At 41.8% G+C, this 7,247-nt stretch overlaps 1 non-coding gene across 1 annotated transcript; it reads left to right on the top strand.

Annotated features, from left to right (window-relative positions):
• The first annotated feature begins 6,550 nt into the window (after positions 1 to 6,550).
• LOC133820730 (small nucleolar RNA R71) lies at positions 6,551 to 6,657 on the top strand. The gene has a single exon (XR_009887130.1). It is a non-coding gene; the product is annotated as a small nucleolar RNA R71 (small nucleolar RNA).
• The last annotated feature ends 590 nt before the right edge of the window (positions 6,658 to 7,247 follow it).

Raw genomic sequence — 7,247 nt, 5'->3', positions numbered from 1 at the left:
AATTGGTGCGTCTGTATTACTCGCACCTGACAGATTTGGAGAGAATCTCTTGATTATCGTGTTGACAGATAGGTGTCAGCGTGATTTCTTAGGCGTCGTGTCTGTACGAGTGAGGAAGATAGGGTAATTGAATTGGTTAGTTAATATTTCTGCACCAACTAGGACCATCGGATGAGGAAATTTATGAAATTTCCTATTGTGGACTGCTGGATCGGGTGGACACGGATCGCGAATTTGTGAATCCACAATTCGATACTCGATTGGGCTAATTAAAGCCCTTGCGTAATCCGGGACTGTTAGATGAGGGAAGTCATCCTGAACCGTTGGATCAAGAAGTGTGCTTTTGGCCCTATAAATACCCCCAAATTTTCATTTTCAACTTTACGCATTCTGAACAATCAGAATTAAAAAAAAAACCATTTTATGTCCGAGTTTGCCGATGAACTTCTCTGACGCTGCTCCATCTTCGTCGCTGTTTCTTTTCGACTCATCCTTGTTCTGCACCATCGTCAGACAGTTTGGTCCCAATTCAACCAATAGACGAGCTTCTGTATCACCTCCGTCTGTTCAAAGCCGAGATCTTGCCGACCTTATTACCGGAAACACTACAACCTTCAGACCCAGTGCTTTACAGTAAGTTCCCTGGTCTTTTATTTCTGTTTCCTTTTTTTCTTTTTCTTTTTTGTTTTATAGTACTACCTTCGTGGCCATAGGATTATTAGAGTCGGGACCACCATATAGGGTGGTTCCGAGCACAATAGAGTAGGTTTGTAGAACAGGCGGTCTAGGTCGTCCCGGATCTCTTTGGGCGTTCTAGATTGATCTGGGAAAAAAACTTTCCTTCCTAGTTCCCGATCAAGATTCTTGGGATCTCCATTGATCCTGGATCTGGGTTCGGAGGGGACTTCTCCAAGCAGTTTTAGGAGAACCCCCGTACCTTAACCAATCTTTTTGGATTCTGGTGCCAACTGCTTGGTTTTCTTATTTCCTTAATTATTCTCAGATCATCGTTCATGAGCCATGGCATCACCCCTCATTCAGATGAATTCTTACAATCGGGCCCCATTGTCCTGGAGGGGCGTAAGCCTCCCATTGGTAACACATGGGAGATGGATGGGGGGAAAAACAAGTTCCAGAACTACCGGATGTTGGACGCTTTGGAGAAGCATTTGGTAATAGAATCGACTCCTGGACACTTCTATAATCGGTTGGACAGGAGGGAGGAGAAGGCCCACACCAGTATGGGCGAATTCGAGGCCTGGAGCGTAGGCCACATTAGTGCGGGAGCTATACTCCTGATTCACGGCTACTTCGCACGATTCATTAAGTTTATGGGAATCGCGTCGTTCCAACTCTTGACCCAGGCCTATAAGTTGCTTGCAAGGTGGCGAATTTTCTGTGCGTCTAAGGAGATCCCGGCGCCTACTCCCGCGGAGGTGTTGTACTTCTATAAGCTGGAGCCACAGCTTAACGTCAAAGACAAGACCCGGGATGGCTGCTACAGATTGAAGCCCCACGACAACTATCCAGCTCCTTATAGTTCCTGGAAGCACCCCTGGATGTCAAGCAGTACTGGTTCATGACATCCGAGTTTCTCTTAGAGAAGAACCCCACGTTGGTGTTGGACTTCCAGCGCATGGGTAAGTTGTTTTCTCCCTAGCTCATTTTCATTTTCCTTTTGTTTTGTCTGTTCCTCATTCCTGCTCCTGGAAAACAGGATCGTATGCCCAAACTATCCTCACCAAGTCGATCCTGGATCAGAAGAAGTATTATGCCAACCTGAGCATGGAAGAGCTGAACGTAGGGGACTACATGAACACGGAGAATTTACGACTGGTTGGGATGCTCACGGCCAACCAGATGATCGCGACCCCTAGCTTTCGAGGGCTGCAGTGCGAGAGAGATCCCACCCTGAGGGAGGAATTGGCTCTCATTCATATCGAGGTTGTTAAGGTTGTGGCCCGCGTGGATGCGGCTAAGAAGAAAAAGGAGTAGGCCCGCCAAGCAGAGAGGGTCGCATCTGAGGAGTTGGATGCCCTCCTCGAGGAGGCTCAGCCGAACACTGGGGCTCCCGGTGCCAGCTTCTCGGGGCAAGGTAATTCGCCTTTGCTTTTAACTTATGCTCCTCACCTCGAGGACTTAGTTATGGATAGGAAAATATATCGAGACTATCTGACTGTGGCCGTCCGAGAAGTGGGGCTTCCCTGCCCCATTGTCCTGGATACGTCAGCCCTCATGTATTCATCCGGGTTCCTACAATATGGTAATTTTCTAGACCTGGACGACATGGGGGACCGCATTCATTTCTTCGCCTTAGGGGAGTTGAGTCGTGCTTGTGGTTTAGATAAGGGTTCATCTCGGAGGACATTAGACTAATACTTGTTTTATCTTTGATTTCCATCCTCGTTTATATGTCTTGCTGACTATCTTTTGTTTGCCATTTCAGACGATTCAAGCATGTTGAATCTCGTGGCCAAGATGAAGGAGATGATTCAGGCTAGGGCATCCACTGCCAAGGCTTCAGCGAAGAAAACTGGTAAGGGCCCAGCTAAAAAGAAAGTGCTTGAGCAAGTCTTCGGGGATTCGAGGCTGGAACTGGAAGTTACTGAGAGGGCCCCAGCTGTGAGTGTCCCCCCGGAGGCCCACACTGAAAACGTTCTGTCCCTGCCTGCTCTTCCCCCGATCATTGACTTGGAGCAGGAGCCCTTAGAGGACCGAAGGTCAGAGAAAAGGGCCGCAGACTCGGCCGCTAGCAAGTCCGTGACACGGACCAAGAGGGACAGGACCAAGGAGATCGCCCCAGCTGAAGAGCATTCTTTTGGGGAGAGCCTTATTGTTACTCGGGAAGTTCCGGAGGCTCCTGTGCTCCCGATCAACCCAGATCTCCCCAAGGAAGGGGACATGGTCCTCCAAGAGGAGAGAGTGAAAATGGTGGCCCGGGGACATGGTCTGCCAATTTGCTCCAATTGTTCTCTTCCTTTATTTATAAGCTAAAACCTGAAAACATGCAAAAATAAAGCATAATACTGCACTAAACAACTAAAAAGATTAATAAAAGCTACCTAAAACACAACCTAAACACAACACAAAACTAGACTAAAAAAACTCCCCAAACTTAACCTTTACTCGCCCTCGAGTAAAGACTCACACTAAACTCACAAAGCTAGAAAACTCAAAAAGACAGACGACACAAACTTATGAATAAATTCAACAACATTGAATTAGCCTCAATTTAAGAAAATCTCACACAAAAGTCCAAAATTCCAATTTCTTAAACGATCCAGAATTTCAGTTAAACCACATCAATAATCCGTTTCGATCCCAAGATTTCCTATTCAACCATAATCACAAAAATTACTCAACAATTTAATCTATGTATGCATGCCAAAGCTCTCCATCGAACCAATAATCCATATGCTTGCGTTGTTCACCACCCTCCACTAATGTAGACAAAATATGCTCAAGAATCATTAGGACTTTAAGCTCATAACAAAAGGCTTAGGCAATGGGTAGATATATGCCATTTAGGCTCCAAAATTACTATAAGCATATGAACTTACAAACTAACAATTCACACAAAGAAAACCCCATATGAACCCAAGTAAAGGTTGAGAAACACTTATTTCACTTGATCATTTTTTTTTTCCAAACTAAACTCCCCCAAGCTTGTTCTTGTGAAAGAAAAACAAGAGTGTAGCTTGGATTTTCAAATTTCTTTTATTTTGTTTATTTTTTTCAATTCTCAACCTTTTATTCTTCATTACAATACACCAAATTACAAAAAATAATCACATCCCATTACAATTCATTCCCCAATATTTATCCATATGCTCATAGTAATTTATTTGGTAAAGGAATGAAAACTAACAAAATGTCTATTTGGTTCACAATTGGTGTCAAACAACAAAGAGTATAATTTTAGGCTCAACAAGGGTAACAATGGGAAATTACTCTTGGGTTGGCTTGAAATGCTCAAACGTTCCAAGAAATCGCCTAAATCACTTTCCTAAGCATATCTCATCTAGGATTTCGTCTCAAATGATAAACAAGCAAGTTCTAGATTCATTCATTCATCAAACCACAAGCCAATTTTTAACAATGCATACATTCAAATTCAAATTGAAAATAATTTTTCCAATCATGGCTAAACATTCATTTTTTTCATGGATCAAAACAACTACCAATGCAATCTAACCAAGCACACGGATTCAATCGATCAAAAATTTTGAAAATTTGCACAACATTTTCTTACATATCATGGTCTAGCATTGACAACTTGATTCACACAAACACAACAACATTTATCTAAGATAAAACTTAAACAACAACAAACACAAACTAACAACACGACACAAACACACAAAATAGTAAGACTCCTCCCCCAAACTTGATTGGCACATTGTCCCCAATGTGACATAAAAAGAAAAGAAAAGAAAACTTACCAACGGTCCAACTAAACATCATCAAAATGGAGGTGGTGGAGACAGTGCTTGGAAAGTTGAGTTTGCCCTAGGCGCTGCAGCTCAAAATAATCATTTTTTTTTCTTCATGTATTTCACGATTCAAAAATTACAAACTAAACTAAAAATTACTAAAAATAAAATCTTAACCTAAGAACAAAAATTAAAAAGAGTTTAATAGAAAATAAAAATTACAAACACATAAAAACTCGAATTAAAAATAACATTGGGTTGCCTCCCAAAAGCGCTTTATTTAACGTCTCCAGCTGGACGCTCACTTCTTTCATTAAATTTCAACTCGGGTCAAGTCCACCCTGCTCATCCTTTAAAGCCATAGTGTCATAAGCAAAAACTCGTCTTTTGATGTTGCTAATGGTCAGAGCCTTCCACCGCTCGTGTAGCCTTCGAGTCTTCCCACTATAGAACCGTTTCAAACAATGACGAACTGCTCGACTACCAATTTCAGCATTGGTTTTTCTCTTGGTGGTTTCCAAATTACTACCACCACTACAAACCACATCCACTTTACAACAAGTTGGAATATCAGTTGCTGCAAAAACATTAAATGTTACATCTTCGTTTTGCACTCGCAGCTTCAATTCCCCCTTTTGTACATCAATTAGTGCTCTCACTGTGGCTAAGAATGGTCTTCCCAAAATAATGGGAATGTTTGCATCTTCCTCCATATCTAGAATAATAAAATCAGCAGGGAAGATAAATTTACCAACCTTAACTAAGACATCCTCAATTACTCCACGAGGTTGCTTAACAGAGCAGTATGCCATTTGTAAGGACACATAGTGGGTCGAGCTTCTCCCAATTTCAGCTTCCGAAAAATAGATAAGGGCATTAAATTTACACTAACCCCTAAATCACATAAGGCCTTAGTCATAACAAAATCTCCTATTGATCAAGGAATCACGAAACTACCAGGATCTTTAAGCCTTGGAGGTAGTTTCTTCTGCAAAATAGCACTGCACTCCTCAGTAAGCACCACTGTCTCATAATCCTCCCACTTCTTCTTCTTTGACAAGATTACCTTCATAAACTTCACATAGCTTGGAATTTTTTCAAGTGCCTCGGCAAAAGGTATGTTAATGTGAAGTTTTCAAAAAAAATTTAGAAACTTCAAAAACTGCTTGTCAAGTGTCTTCTTTTGAAGTCGCTGAGGATATGGAATCTTGATGTGGTGCTCATAACTCACTAGTGACTGCTTCTTCTCAAGGTTTTCAATAACCTCTTCTTCTACCTTACCCTCATTCTTAACATCAAATTTTGGTGCACGTATAGAATTCTTGACTGGCTCTCCCAACTTCTTCCCACTCCTCAAAGAGATCGCATTGCACTGCTCTTTAGGATTCACCTCTGTATTACTTGGCAAATTTCCTTGAGGCCTACTTTGTAACATATTGGTCAATTTACCAACTTGCATCTCAAGATTCCTGATGGATGAGCGAATTTCTGTCAAAAATTGAGATTAAGAGTTGGTCAGAGTTAACAATGCAACTTGTAACTCATTTGTCTTCTCTTGAGCAACAGGTAGTACTGGTGGTTGTAATGGTGCCTGAGGTGGAGCTTGAAGCATAGGCTACTGAATTTGTTGAGGACCCTGATTATTTCTCCGTGCAAAATTAGGTTGATTTCTCCACCCTTGATTGAATGGGTTGGAGAATGGATTATTAGCTTGCCTATTGAAATTTTCCATCATATTCACCTGTTCCATGGGAATGGATTTGTTCATCTCAACTACCATACACTGCTCAAATGGGTGAGGACCACCACAATTATGACATGCCACTTGGATTTGCATGACTTAAGTGGCAATAGAACTTTGTTGCAGTTGCCTTGTCAATGATGCAACCTGAGCAATGAGAGCGGTAATAGCATCCAGCTCATGCATACCATCTACCTTCTTATTTCTATCTCGTTCACTAGGCCACTGATAGTTTTTCATGGCCATATCTTCAAGCAATTCATAAGCCTCATTAGCACTCTTTCTCATGAAAGCACCACCTGCTGCAACATCAATAATGGTGTGAGTCATCCCACACAAACCGTTGTAAAAATTATGGACTAGCATCCATTTTTCAATCCCATGATGAGGGCACTTCCTCAAAAGCTCCTTAAACCTCTCCCATGCATCATAAAGAGACTCTCCATCAAATTGAGAGAAGTTATTAATATCTCCTCTTAACTTTGCAGCCTTAGATGGAGGGAAAAATTTAGCAAGAAATTTCAGAGCTAATGCCTCCCATGTAGTGATTGAGTTGACTTGAAGAGAGTTCAACCAACTTTTAGCTCTATCCCGCAGTGAGAACGGGAAAAATCTCAGTTTAATAGCATTGTCAGTGACCCCATTATATTTAAAAGTTCTACACAGCTCCAGGAGATTGCCTATGTGTGTACTGGGATCCTCAGTAGGGAGTCCACCAAACTAGACAGTAGACTGGACCATTTGCAGAATCTCCGGCTTAATTTCAAAATTATTGGCTGCAACTGCCAGCGGTTGGATGCATGATTGTACTCCAGTAACACCGGGAAGCACATAGTCCATGAGTGTGTGAACTGCTGGCTCAGCAGCGTCCCCATTCAACCCATTTCCATACTTTTGGGTCATCTCTGCTAACCATTTATGCTTTCTGTTCTATCTGCAAGTCCTCTCAATTTCAGTGTTAATGGGCAAAAGATTGCCAGTCCCTTGACATCGCATATACCAATTGGTACCTGAAATTAAGATTCTCAAAGACAACAGTTAGAGAAAATTAACACATAAAAACCAAATTAGAA

The sequence above is a fragment of the Humulus lupulus genome, chromosome 2 (assembly GCF_963169125.1).
Source record: "Humulus lupulus chromosome 2, drHumLupu1.1, whole genome shotgun sequence".
Taxonomy (NCBI): domain Eukaryota; kingdom Viridiplantae; phylum Streptophyta; class Magnoliopsida; order Rosales; family Cannabaceae; genus Humulus; species Humulus lupulus.
Note: the sequence above shows the minus strand (reverse complement) of the source record. Positions and strands in the feature narration are given on the sequence as shown.